At 36.2% G+C, this 13824-nt stretch overlaps 1 pseudogene; it reads right to left on the bottom strand.

The window, feature by feature from the left end:
• Window positions 1-11520: 11520 nt before the first annotated feature.
• Window positions 11521-12046, bottom strand: LOC148581530 (secreted RxLR effector protein 161 pseudogene; annotated as a pseudogene).
• Between the last annotated feature and the right edge of the window lie 1778 nt (window positions 12047-13824).

A 13824-nucleotide genomic window follows, 5' to 3' on the forward strand; every position in this document is an offset into this window, starting at 1 on the left:
TAATCGATAACACGCATACCTCACTGCAATTCCTTTGAGAGACGACCTGAGATCTAATACTCTCGATATTTTTATTGGTTTATAATTGTGACAAAAAAATTAAACTTTGATGGAGAATTCATTGTTGGTCTAGACTATGCTTGTAACGAAGAGATTCTTTTTATTGAGGAATTCTATACCAACATAAATTCTACCCATCAAGTTTTTGGCGCTGTTGTCAGGGAATTGCAATATGTGCTTGTTATTGGTTATTATTCATATGTTAATATTGTGAATAGTTTGCTCTTTGTTTGTTTTCTTGTTTGAGTTAGTAGTTAGGATTTTGTCTCTTTGTTTCTTAATAGTTTTTGTTTTGTTTCCCTTTTTACTATGAATTCACATCCCTTTGGCTATGAGTTTGGTTACAATTATGTTGTAGGGAATGAAAGCTTCAATGAGGGATCACATTATGGGAATGGAATTCAATTTAGGGAGGAGCCACAAGCTTATATTCAACCTTCATGGCAACAACCTCCTCCGCTCTCTTATGGTTACAATCCACCCCATAATGTATACAATTATGAACTAACTCCTCAACATTGTTGGCAACCTTACTCACAAGTCACATACCACCATTCACCTCCATATGATCCTAACACATATCCACCATACCAACAACTATATGAGCCATATGAACCATACACAGAGCCGCCACCATTCCAACAATAATACTCCCAAAAACCATAAATTTCACATACGTCACCTCAACACCCTCACCAATATGAACCACTTTCTAACTATGATACCTTTCTCCAACACAATGAACACTTTCTTCTACCACTGCCTTCATTGGATAAAATTCTCCAACCTTTAATGCAAGAAAAAAGAGAGCTTCTTTCCATTCTCCAAAGGCGAGAAGTGTAACAGCCCAGACCACCCGCTAGCACGATATTGTCCGCTTTGGCACACAAGGCCTCACGGTTTTGCCTTTGACGATAGGGATGATAGCCAAAACCCCCCACACTTACTCGTCAAAATGGGTCATGCTAGGGAGAGGTATCCACACCCTTATAAGAATGCTTCGTTCCCCTTCCTAACCGACGTGGGACCTTACACTCCACCCCCTTAAGGGAGCTCAGCGCCCTTGCTGGCACATCGATCTGGGCTCCGGCTCTGATACCATCTGTAACAGCTCAGACCACCCGCAAGCACGATATTGTCCGCTTTGGCACACAAGGCCTCACGATTTTGCCTTTGACGATAGGGATGATAGCCGAACCCCCCCCCCCACACTCACTCGTCAAAACGCGTCATGCTAGGGAGAGGTATCCACACCCTTATAAGGCATGCTTCGTTCCTCTCCCCAACCGATGTAGGACCTTACAAGAAGAAGACCTCCAAAAGATGGCTACTATAGCTGAAGCGGTGAAGCACTTAATCTTATTGCGCTCATGCAATTAAGACACTCTCATTGACAAATGTGGAAAACTAATTGAGGAGCGTAATGAGAAAGAGAATTTGGAGCTTTAAGGTGAAAAAGAGGAGTTGAAACACGACTTGCAACAAGAGGAGGTAGTTGAGATCATTGGTATTGAAGAAGTGGTTGGAGAATTAAGAGGAATTGATCAAGAAGTGGATTTTATCATTAATGATTTTTTGTCCACACTTACCAACTCCCTTGATGATCTTGTTGAACCTTTCTCCATTGAATTTGGATTTGATGTTGAGGTACACTTTACTCAACCTCTAGTTTATGGCTTGAGTGATGGGGAAGAATTTGAAGAAATTGGTGAAGAAGAGGTTGAATTGGAAGAAGCTTATCAAGTGGTTGAAGTCCCTCAAGAAGGACGGACGGGAGTAGAAATTGCCTTATCAAGACAGTTGGAAGCATCTCTCCCTAGGTCACCATCATCCATTACATTATTCAAGCGGGTAAAATTCATATCTCTTAACTTTCTTATCCCGCTTGAATATGCCTTGCTAGAAACGGATGGTCAACTTAGAATGCTTTGTGGGTTGAAGAGTAGAAGAGAGATGATTAGTTGTTGGCATTGTAAATCAAGGCTCATTAAGGTTGAAGTGCAAGGATTGGTGTAGAGCTAGATTCCTTGGGTCTAGGAAGATGTTTGTGTGCTCGAATGAGAATTCGGATTTCTTGTCACCCAATTGAAATTGCCATGATCAACTTGAAGACGGGTGTGAAAACAAGGTTTGGGATCCTAGATTACAAGATGAGGATCAATTTTGGAAGCTCTTGACTTGTGTGGAACTTTATCAAAGTTTGGTGCACTTGTTTGAAAATTCTGACAATCAATGAAAGTCCAAGCATTGGTGGAAGTTCAAGGATGAATTCAAGTACAAGCCTCCTTGATTAGAGCTCTCCATAAGTCCAACTTAAGGATAATAAATAAAGTGCTAGGTAGGAGACACCTCACCATGATAACATCTTTTCACTTTTCTCTTTTGTATATATTGATAAATAAGTTTAAATTTCATGTTCTTTTAGTTTTGTTAAGTTTTTATTGGTAGTTAGCATGTTTAAATAAGGATTAGTGATGTTTTGGTGACTTTTAAGGTGTTTAGATTGCTATTATAGATGCTTTCTTTTATGTTAAAAAAAAAGAGCATGTCCCACGAACGCATGACCTACGTATATGCGTGACCCCCAAATAATGGTCATGCGTGAATCGTGTGTGTACTATGCAACTACATGGCCTGGACAAAGAGTTGTGCCAGGACCATGCGGGTACTGTGCGTTGTGCACGCTTGCTTATCACGCGTACACATGACCCACGTGTACGCATCGCTCCCCATTTTCCCATGTCACGCATACGCGTGACATCCACATACGCGTGACCCCCCTGTTCACATACCCTTATTTTCTCCTATTCTCTCCATTTTTTTCTTCTTTTCTCTTCTCCTCTCTTCTTTCCCTCTTTCAACCATCATCCATCACCACCATTCACCATCTACCACCATCTCCATTTGTTAGTTAGTTAGTTAGTTTAATTTTCTATTTTAGTAGATTAGGTTGTTAGTATAGGTTAGATTTGGTGATAAGTATTGGATTATTAATCTGAATTGCTGTGTATTGCTACTGATTACTGGCATGATGCTATTTTAACATCGTTGTTGTGAATATTCATTGTTGAAATTCTTTATTGAGGTTACAATTTGTTACTTGGTTTTGAATTTTTTATGCTTAACATTTGTGAATACTAAGTGCATATGAATTGCCTTTAAAGCACTCTAAATCTTATGAATTATATGTTTTGGCCACCATGTGATTTAAATTCTTTAACCATGATGATGCAATTGTATGTAGTTGATGCATTTTTTGTTAGGTAATGCTTGTTTATGATTGATTTTTATTTACGTCACCTGGTTGATGCATTGAGATTGAGGAATTGTGAAATCGGATCGTAAGCTTACCTAGTGACATCTTTTTGAGCTTTCTAAGCTTTGTGAACCATGCTTGCTATGTTATAGATTTCAACTTCTATCTCTATTTTTCTAAGTTGCATAGCACCCATGTCCCACCTTCTATGTCAATTAGGTGATGCGAATTAAATTTCAAAGTGTATCATTGATTGATGTGTGAATCTCATATTTCATTTGGTCCATTAAGTTTTATTGTACATCAACGAATGTCCATTCATTATCCATTTCACATTTGCTTGATTATTGCTTGAATGCTTTCACGCTTCCTTATTACTTGTTTGTTTGTCTTAACCTACAAGTTTCCTTTAAAGTATCTCAAGAACACTAAAATGAGTGAAGTGTATGCTTTTTTTTTTATGTAATTGTGACCTAGCTTTCAATGCTAGTGTGTGTATTCTAAACTGCGTGCAACTTTGAATTCATGCACTATTTTCATCCATGTCACATATGGATCAACTCACTTCATTTTAGTGATTCTTACCTTATTCCAACAATCTATGCTTCCTTACTTTCGCATTTACTCATCTTACTATCCTGTTTTCTATCTTGTAGGCTGATTCACCATAAGAAAAAATGGAAGTAGAAGAAGAACATGCAGCAGCCGGTTGATCCACCAGCTGAAGGTGGCAATTCGTGAAGTCGCCGTATCCCCTTGCTCGTCTTTGAATGCAACGAGGACGGTGCAAACTTTTAAGTGTGGGGAGGTCGTCCGACCAATTGGTCGATTTTCGGGTGAAAATTTCTAATCTAAACACTTTCACATTTCATTTATTTTTATTCTATTACTAGGTCTTTTAAAATTTTTAGTTGTATTCTCTTGGTTTGCATATATATAATAAGCTTAGTCAAAATAATGAAATTTTCCAAGGAATTTATTTATAGGGCACCCCAATTGATTTGAGTAAAAAATTTTCATTGAACTTGCTTGAAGTATATATTGTGGAACATGTTTTTGAGCTAAGAACACATAAGCTTGTGAGTTTTGAGCCTAATTGTGTGGTTATATCATATAACCACTATTTTCTTTCTTGTGTGTTATTCTCTCTCTATGATTGCAATCTTTGATTTGTTTGCTTTTATTTCATTTGAGCTCACTTACCCAAATGGCTTTACCCTTTTATCCACCTTTGTTAACCAATTTTGAGTATGTTTAATCCCTTTTATTCTTAATTTTAGCACATCATTATCCCTAAGTGAAAAATAATAAATGTCCTTAATTTGGATCTTTGATTAGCTTAGACTAGTGAGAGTGTGTATCATTTAAGTTTGGGAAGTTTGGGAACATTGGTTGAGATAAAAGTATATTTTTGAGTTTTCATTAAAAATCTTAGAAGTTGGGTACAGATTCATGCATTAAATGTTTAAACCATATGCATTGATACTCTTGTATATATTCTATTTTGAAAAGAAAAAAAAAGAGAAAAAAATAAAATAGAAGGAAAAGAAAAAGAAAAAAAAAAAGAGAAAAAGGAAAACAATAAAAAGGAGACAAAATACCCCAAAGAAGAGTAATAATAACAATGCATATGTGTTGTGATTGAAAAGAATGCATGAGTATGTGAAAAAGTGAGATTATAGGTAACTAGGTATTGTATTAGAATTGTATAGGTTGTTATATGTGTTTGATGAGAGTTTAGACTAATCAAAGATGCAAATTTTAAGCTCACTTAGCCATATATATATCCTTACCTTGACCCTAGCCCCATTACAACCTTGTGAAAAGTCCTCATGATATTTGTATGCATGTATTGAATAAGTGCATGTATTGAATAATTATTGATTGTTAGATGAAAAACAAATCTTACAAAGCATGATTAGAGGAGAATCGAGTGGATCGACCCTAAACACTTGAGCGACTAGAGCGTATACACATCCGGTGAGGGGTTCGATTGCTCAATTCTATGTTTTCACCTGTTATTATCTCCTTGCAAGTTGTTAAATTCTTTTCAATAACTCAATTCAATTGTGGATTTGATTTGATTGTGATTGCTTTAGCCTTTATGTTCATATAAGTATTCTTGAAAATTGATTTATTTTGACCAAGTAGTTGCATGCATGAAGATATATTGCATTTAGATAGTTTGCATTGAATAAATGTTGATACCCCTTTCATGTATCTTTCTTGGTTTAGCATGAGGACATGCTTGGTTTAAGGCAAGGTTTTGTTCAGTGATTTCAGGTTTAGAAGGCAAGGATTGGATCAAAGAAGTGAAGAAAAGGATGCAAAATAGAGAATTCATGAAGAAATGAGGATTTGGTGGAATTCATGTCCACGCGTATGCATGACTCACGCGTACACGTGAGTGAGAGTATTGTCAAGCGACGCGTACACGTGACATTCGGCATGTGACTTCATTAAAGAAACACACTAAGAGCGATTTCTGAGCTCATTGAGGCCCAAATCCAACTCATTTCTGAAGTATTTGAGGTAGAATTCAAGAAGGAATAAGGGGGAGCAATTTATGTAGCTTAGGAACCATGCTTTAGGTCATTTTCTAGAGAGAGAAGCTCCTTTTTCTCTCTAGAAATAGGGTAGAATTAGGTTAATCTCTCTTAGATTTAGGTTTTATTTCTTGTTTTCATCTAGTTTCTTTTACTTTTCCTTGTTCTATGCCTTAATTCTCTTAGTTTTACTTGTTATTTCTTGTATTTGGTTACTTTTATGTATTGAACTATTGTTAATTTCAATTTTCTTTAATGCAATTTGATGTTTTATGTTCTCTTAATGCTTGCTTGAGTTATTGTTGTTATTTTCTTGTATTTGGTAGTAGTAGATTTTATTATTATTACAATTTACTATGCTTTTCTTTTTATGAACACCAAGTGTTTGATAAAATGCTTGGCTTAGTTTTAGAGTAGATTTTTTAGCATTCTTGGCTTGGAAAGAGAAATTTGGTAATCTTGAGTCATTAACACCCAACTTGGATTGGTGATCTAGAGTTGTTAGTTAATCTTGTTTCCATTGATACTACTTATGGATTGGGGTTAACTAGGCCTAATTGATCTTCTCCCGATGTAGAGATAACGTAATAGGCTTAATTCTTGGTAATTATTGTGTTATGATTAATGACTAGGATGGAAAACTTTGATTCTCAATCCTTGCCATGAATATCTCTTTAGCATGTGTTATCTTTAGTTGTTTTCTCTATTTTATTGTCATTTAGATTATTATTTTCTTATCCGCAAACCACCCACTTGAACCTCATAACCAATAACACGCATACCTCACTGCAATTCTTTTGAGAGACGACCCGAGATCTAATACTTTCAGTATTTTTATTGGTTTAGACTTGTGACAAACAAAGTTAAACTTTGATGGAAAATTCATTGTTGGTCTAGACTATGCTTGCAACGAAGAGATTCTTTTTATTGAGGAATTTTAGACCGGCATAAATTCTACCCATCAGCCACTGCCGGGGGATTAACTGTGATTGACAACTACCCATTGTTTGATTACCTAGATTAGACATTCTTTGCTTTAATTTATTTAAATTTTTTTCCTTAATTTTTTATAATTATTTGGTGTCTTTCCTTTGTTTTTATTCATTTTATTTTCTTATTTTTCTCTTTTAATTTTTGAAAATTTATTTTCTTTTTCTTTAATTTTCAAAAAATTTATTTCCTTTTATTGTAGTTCATTTTATTTTATTTTGTTCACTTAGTTTACCTCACTGGAAATTCTTTTCACTCTGACGTAGAGATTTCTACTTTTTCTTGTTTTCTGTTTGTTTATGAGTAGGAACAGAGACAAGGAACCTCTTCTTGACTTTGATCCTAATATTGAAAAGACTCTAAGAAGACGCCTACAATTGGCTAGGACTTACAGAGCTGCTGAGAATTTCAAGAATAATTTTGAGAAAGAAGTTGAAGAAATCACTATGGAGCTAAACAACAATAATAATGTTGCTATCCCTAATGCTCCTGAGCAACCTAGGAGAAAACTTGACTCCTACACTGCTCCAAATTCCAACTTCTATGGCAATAGCATTGTTGTGCTACCTATGAATGCCAACAATTTTGAGTTAAAGCCCCAACTGGTTACTTTGCTGCAATAAAACTGTCATTTTTAGGGACAACCGCAAGAAGACCCAAACATGTTCATCTCTAATTTCCTGCAGATTTGTGATACAGTAAAGACTAATGGAGTCCATCCTGATCTTTATCGGTTGTTGCTCTTCCCATTTGCCGTAAGAGACAGAGCCAAGCAGTGGCTTGATACACAACCCAAGGAGGGTCTTAATATATGGGATAATGTGGTCAGCAAATTCCTGATTAAGTTCTTTCCACCTCAGACACTGACCAAGCTGAGGACTGATGTTCAGACATTCAGGCAACAAGAGGGTGAATCTCTCTATGAAGCTTGGGAGAGATACAAGGTTATGCTCTGAAAGTGCTCTCCCGACATGTTTTTGGATTAGATTCAGTTACATATTTTCTATGATGGGATTACTCAAGCCGCCAGGACATCTTTGGATAAATCTGCAGGAGGATCTCTTTATATGAAGAAAACTACTAAAGAGGCTCTAGAGTTGATTGAGATGATTGCTAACAACCGATATCTGTATTCTTCTGAGAGGACCGCCATGAGGAACGGAGTCATGGAACTGGATGCTTTGGATACACTTCTTGCTCATAATAAAGCCTTGGAATTGGTTCTCTAAGTCGGGAGTTCTCCTCCATATTGATGTACTTTTTCGCCCGTTCTTGTACTTCGTACAAAGAGGTCGGATGTCGCTTTGATATGGATTGAGAGAATGACCTTTCTTTGAGGTCATTAACTAACCCCATTATTACTACTTCTGGAGGTAAATTCTAAATTTCCAAATAAGCTTTGTTAAATCTTTTCATATAAGCTCAGAGTGTTTCCCCAACCTCTTGTTTGACCCGTAGGAGATTTGGAGCGTGCTTGACTTTATCATTTTGAATGGATAATTGGATGAGAAACTTCCTTGCGAGATCGTCGAAACAAGTCACCGACCTAGGTGGTAAGCTATCAAACCACTTCATTGCCGCTTTAATTAATGTTGTCGGGAAAGCTTTGTAATGGGTTGCATTGGACGCATCAGCCAAATACATCCAACTTTTAAAATTACTGAGATAATGTCTTGGGTCAGTTGTTCCATCGTAGAGGTCCATGTAGGGGCTTTTAAAGTTCATTGAAACTCTAGCCCACATGATCACTTCTATGAATGGATCTTCTTCACCAAAAGGACTTTCCTCCCGATCTGCATTATTGCTCCGATTTCATAGGTCGACTTCTAATTTCAGAAGTTCTTCTTCTAGTTCTCTTTGACGTCATACTTCTTGTCGCATGTCTTTTTCAGCTTCTCATTGTCGTTCTATCTCTTACTTGAGTTACTCCAATCGGCCATGATGCCCGTGTACGATTTTCATGATTTATGTAGGGTGTGGAAGCTCCTCATTCTCGGGTGAATGTACCTCCGAATTGATTCGCCTGAGCTGGAGATTTTTTGGCGTTCCTTCCCGTTAGGGTCACCTGTTCTATTTGGTAATGGAGGTATTATGAGTGCTCGGTCGTCATTATGGTGCTCTGGTTTAGATTCGGATGCCGTTTGTCCATCTTCGAACAGATCGTCTGCCATGATTGGATGTAGACTTCCAGGTCTCCGGCAATGGCACCAATGTTTCGATGACTACCTGAAACTGAGTTGTCTTTAGGCCTGAACGTGAGATCCAGACTCCTTTTTAGGCAGCGTTCGACTTCTTCTGATATTGAGGTGCCGCCGTCCGAGTTCCTCGTGAGGAGGTAGGGGTGGTACCTTCAAGGGGATCCGATGCTTAAGTTAGCAAGGGTTTAAGCAAGTTTTTAGTAGATTGGGTTCTAAATATACTTGAGGGTGTCAGTGTATTTATAGTATAATAGATAACCAACATTTAGTGTAGTTCCACCTTTGATGGTGGATAACCGTTCCCTTTCTTTAGAGAAGTTTGTTAAGATCTCCCTTCTAAATAAATGAAAGGTATCTTAGGAGTTAATTACTTATTGAGATAAGTATGATTGTGTTGTCGTTGCTGTGTCTGACCTCCATGAAGTTAGGTAGATGTTGATGAGGTCAAATCTTGATTGGACCTTAATTTATTTTGGTCCTGATTATATTTTTTTTGTCAGGATATAAACTTGTCTTGAACACTCATGTGTCATGTTATTTCTCATTCCAATAATATCCACCTTGTCTCGTCCCAAATAGAATTACTGATTTATCATTTTTCTCTTTTTAAATTTATACAACATGAAAGGAGGGTTACTAAATTAGTGGAGTAGATTCTTCACACACACACACATTCAGAGTTGTGGGATGAGATGACCATTATCCATACTTGAAGGATTACAAGTGTTCATAACACGCAGCGGAAGTAATAAAGTAATCCTATTGATCTATTTTGTGCTTAAAACTTTATTGAAATAAGATGGGTTAGATGCCAATACTTGAGTACCCTAGTGAATGAAAACTTTCTCCTTCGATAGTACGAAGGTACTATGTGTATCCACACCGAGACTGATCCTTGTTGTCAACTCCTTGACCAATGGATTTAACTGAGAAATTTCTTGCAACTCCTTGCACCAGCAATTCTTCACTAAGAATTGGAATATTTGTGTATGTGGAGGTAAAAGAAAAACTTGTGTGTGTTTTTTTTTCTTTTATCATATACACATATATATAGTATGAGATTGGTGACTGATTTGTGAATCAAATTACAATTTAATTTGAAACAGAATCAGTTGGGATCTTATCCATATTTAAAACTCATCATAGAATAAATAATTAATTATTTAATATTCTCAATTATCATATTATTATATTCATGGTGCTAGCAAAGAATATAATAATATTCCATTTGAATTAATATAATTATTTATTTGATCTAATCAAAATAATAATTAAATGATTATTTACCAAGGATTAGAACACTCGTTAGTGTGTGACCCCATAGGTTCAATACTAAGCGGGTAGTAAATTAGTCATACTAAATTTACTAATCAAGGTTGGCGTCTAGCAACGCTCCTTGACGACCCGATAGTATGAAGTAATAATATTTTTACTAAGAACCCAAGATGAACAAAAAATACAACTCCTTCCATCTTTTCAGCTCTTGGCTAACTTTTAGAGTACGGTTTAATTGTCAAACTCTAACTTGTTACCATTATTATAATGAATTATGAATGACTTAAGAAACTCATTTCTTAATTCATTCAAACCCCTTGGCCAAGGCATTGTTATTCCATTCATTATAATCGTAGAGCTCAAACTCATTACCATAGTTGATGGATTCCATTTTGACTAATCATTAATTCTACAAGTATTTAAATCATACCCAATGTCCATTCAACTAACACCGTAGGGTGTTAGGTGTCCGGAATCAAAGTATAACAAATACATTGTCAATTACTATGATAGTCGCAGGTCAAAGGAAAATTCTAATATTATGTTCATCATAAGAATATCCTATTGACAAATATACGGTAACTATAACCATTAGGAATTCTTAGAGTGAGTCAGTTCAATGGTTATATCTCTATATATACCATTTATATATATAATTTAATAAATGAGATCTATTAATCTTCATCCAATGAAGACTATTATATATATATATTAATCTATCCGAATCACTAATGTCCCATTTTTAGTGATTCTACGATTAAGAACAATTTAAATTAAAAGTACTCAAAAAAACGTATATCTCATTATTACGATCCCTATCGTAATTATTCGTTTCTAATTTTAATTAAGGACACTATCATAAATTATAAAAGTTTATTCTTATAAAAAGAAATAATAATAATAATAATTCACAATAGTATTTTGTTGGACATACACACTTATCTCCAACAATCTCCCACTTGCACTAGAGCCAATGACAGATTCGATCTAGGGCATACATGTATTTCCAACAAAATCTCCCACTTGCACTAGAGCCAATCAGTCATATATTTCAATCCCAATTCCCACATGTGCTTATCAAACTCTTTTGATCCAAGTGCCTTAGTGAATGGATCTGCTGCATTATCCTTCCCAGCAACCTTTTGAATTTCAACGTCTCCACGTTCAACGATCTCTCTTATCAAATGATACCTTCTCAAGATATGCTTAGATTTTTGATGTGATCTTGGCTCTTTTGCTTGTGCAATGGCTCCATTATTGTCGCACAGTAATGGAAGTGGTTCTTTAATTGAAGGCACCACATCAAGCTCGTTTATGAACTTCTTCATCCACACAGCTTCTTTAGCTGCCTCACTTGCTGCTATGTACTCAGCTTCAGTTGTTGAATCAGCTACAGTAGCTTGTTTGTAACTTTTCCAACTCACTGCACCACCGTTTAAGGTGAAAACATAACCTGAAGTAGATTTGCTATCATCTTTGTCTGAGGCAAAACTTGCGTCAGTGAACCCTTTTGGTATAAGTTCAGAATCTCCATAGATGAGGAATTGGTCTTTGGTTCTTCTTAAATATTTAAGAATGGATTTAACCACCTTCCAATGTTCCTCACCTAGATTTGCCTGATATCGACTGGCTACTCCTAGCGCATATGCGACATCAGGACGTGTACATGTCATGGTATACATGATAGCTCCCACTGCACTAGCATATGGTATTCTACTCATGCGTACTCTCTCTTCAGAAGTTTTAGGACAATCCTTTCTTCTGAGAGTAATTCCAGTGCCTATTGGTAAATAGCCCTTTTTGGAGTTTTCCATGTTATACCTTTTCAATATGGTATCAATGTACATAGATTGTGAGAGTCTGAGCAACCTTTTAGATCTATCTCTATAGATCTTTATTCCTAGAATATAGGCTGCTTCTCCCAAATCTTTCATGGAGAATTGTTGAGATAGCCAAGTTTTGGTATTTTGCAATGCTGGTACATCATTTCCTATTAGTAATATGTCATCAACATAGAGTACTAAGAAAATGACTGTACTCCCACTAAATTTTTTGTATATGCAAGGATCCTCTTCACACCGGATAAAATCGAACTTTTCGATTGTCTTATTAAAGCAAATGTTCCAACTTCTAGAAGCTTGCTTTAGCCCATAAATGGCGCGTTGCAGCTTACAAATTTTACTATGATCAGACTGAAGTGTGAAACCTTCAGGTTGTGTCATGTACACTTTCTCTTTGAGTTCTCCATTGAGAAAAGCTGTTTTCACATCCATTTGCCATATTTCATAATCATAGTAAGCTGCTATAGCAAGTAGAATCCGAATAGATTTGAGCATTGCCACAGGAGAAAATGTTTCTTCATAATCTATTCCCTCCTTTTGACGGTATCCCTTGGCAACTAGACGGGCTTTATAGGTCTCTACCTTACCATCTGCTCCAATCTTTTTCTTGTAAACCCATTTACAACCAATAGGTTTTATGTCTTTTGAGGGTTCAACCAAAGTCCAAACATTGTTGATCCTCATAGACTCTATTTCGGATTCCATGGCACTCTGCCATTTTAGACTTTCGGAACTTTGCATTGCCTCTTCATAAGTCTTAGGATCATTATCATCATAATCGATCCCATTTTCTACATCATCTTGCACCATTAGGTTTAGCCTTAGTGGTGGACGATGTTCTCTTGTGGACCGTCGAAGAGGTAGTTCTTGTACCAAAGGTAGTTCAAGGATTGGTTCATTAATCTCTCTTTGAACTACTATCAGTTCGTTATCCTCAACTCTTGAAGATGATAAATTTGGTGTTAATTTGAGTACATCCAAAGTTGGTTGCTCAACTTGAATTTCATGTTCTTGAGCTTGTACTATTTCATTGGTTTCTTGAACTTCATCAAGTTCTATTTCTTCACCTTGTCTTCCTTCGGAAAGAAATTCCTTTTCTAAAAAGGTTCCACCTCTTGCCACAAATACTTTGTGATCAGAAGGGTGATAGAAATAATAACCCATTGTTTCTTTAGGGTAACCAATGAATCTACATTTATCGGACCTAGCATCAAGTTTATTACTTTGCAATTTCTTAACATATGCTGGACATCCCCAAACTCTAATGTGCTTGAGATTTGGTTTTCGTCCTTTCCATATCTCATATGGTGTTGAAGAAACTGCTTTAGTGGGTACTTTATTTAGCAGATATGCTGCTGTTTCTAAAGCATAGCCCCATAAATTCAATGGAAGATCAGTAAAACCCATCATGGATCGAACCATATCTAATAAAGTTCGATTCCTCCTCTCTGAAATACCATTGTGTTGTGGAGTACCAGGAGGTGTCCATTGAGAAAGAATCTCATTTTTCTTTAAGTACTCAAGAAAATTATCATTTAGATATTCTCTTCCTCTATCAGATCTAAGCACCTTAATGCTTTTACCTGTTTGATTTTCAACTTCACTGCGAAAAATTTTGAACATTTCAAATGACTCAGATTTGTGTTTCATAAGATACA

Source organism: Arachis ipaensis, chromosome B10 (genome assembly GCF_059453495.1).
Source record: "Arachis ipaensis isolate K30076 ecotype BB chromosome B10, ASM5945349v1, whole genome shotgun sequence".
Classification (NCBI taxonomy): domain Eukaryota; kingdom Viridiplantae; phylum Streptophyta; class Magnoliopsida; order Fabales; family Fabaceae; genus Arachis; species Arachis ipaensis.